Below are 1492 nucleotides of genomic sequence, written 5' to 3'. Positions count from 1 at the left end.
TGAAAGCAGAGAATAGAACATTGCTAGAGAGCAGGAAAGGAGGTGAAAGGAGACAATTTTAGAGAAGAAAATTTTTTGGTCGCTACCCGGATTCGAACCCGGGACCTTTGAATGAGAGGCCAACACCTTAACCTCTAGGCCACGAGAGCCCCCTATCATTGTAAGAAAGGATAGTCCAAATGTCCCGTCAGTTGTCGTGGAATAGGCCTACAGATCAGACACACCGCACTGTGCCTTGTGGCTTGTGTGTGTGTGATAGTTTATCCTCCGGCATCGTTTAGAGTCCCGAAGAGCCAGGGCCACACCGCCTCACTTGGGTAACGGGTGAGGCAGTCCAAACTCCCTGAATTTTCCCCAAAGAGATGCCACAGCTGGAGCCCCTAATGACGCATCTCTGAGCCACTGTTCGAAGTCTTTGAGCTTGATTATGCAACAGGGACAGATTGTTGTTGTTGTTGCTGTTGTTGTTGTTGCTGTTGTTGTTGTTATTGCTGGTAGTATCAGTTGGGGTAGTGTTTTGTTGATATTGCTGCTGTTTTAACCCTTGACTGCGGCTTCCTAAGTTCAACTATCTTTTTAAAAAAACAAAAAAAAAGTAAACATTGACGAAGCATAATATCTAAAGTCACACGTTCACCCTCACGGCGTGTAGTATAGTTGTTAGGCCACCTGATTCGTAATTGTGAAACTGTAAAATCGGGAGATTGAATGTTACACGACCACACCCACAGCGTGAAGCATAGTTGTTATGCCACCAGACTCGTAATTGTGAAATTTCAGGTTCAAAGGTTCACATAGAGTCAGTTCGTTTCGACGTTGTGTCCGTGGCAAAGGCATTCTACGCGAATTCTCCAATTTGACCCAGTCCTGTCATTGAGGTTAATAAATCATTCTCATAATGCTGCAAGGGGCGTTAAACTTACAAAATTATTCCTCATATTTTTTTCTACCAGTGGCGTCCCCTTCCCCCCGAAAAAGCACTAGCGAAATGTTACGTACAAGATCAACGCCTTTTGCTTACAACCGTCCTTCTCCGAGTGAATTCCAAACACAAACAGGCGGAGGATGCTTAGCTTAGCTTTAGTAAGAGTTTCCCGGCACTAGCAACACAATTACGGTCATGTAAGAGTCTAAGAATAGAATTATTACGAGATGGTACCGTACAGAGAAAGGAAGAAGCAAAGAGGAGGACGACAGATGTTTGATAGGAAAGGAGGAGTGAACCACACCAGAGCATCAGCCAACCACATATAGGCGGCAGATGGTTCGGTGAGAGAGCAATGGATCGTAGAAACGTTTAAATTACTCCTATAAAATCCACATCACCCCAGAAAAAAATACCCATCAGCGAGTTTTTTTCTTTTCATAAAAGTTTATTTTTCTAAACCTACCAATGTTTCTGAATGAATAATAACATTACACGCTTGTATTATTATATGCATTTAACTTTTATTTGTCTGTCTGTCTGTCTGTCTGTTTGTCTGTTTGTCTG

This window comes from Aplysia californica, unplaced genomic scaffold (assembly GCF_000002075.1).
Source record: "Aplysia californica isolate F4 #8 unplaced genomic scaffold, AplCal3.0 scaffold00385, whole genome shotgun sequence".
Taxonomy (NCBI): Eukaryota; Metazoa; Mollusca; class Gastropoda; order Aplysiida; family Aplysiidae; genus Aplysia; species Aplysia californica.
Note: the sequence above shows the minus strand (reverse complement) of the source record.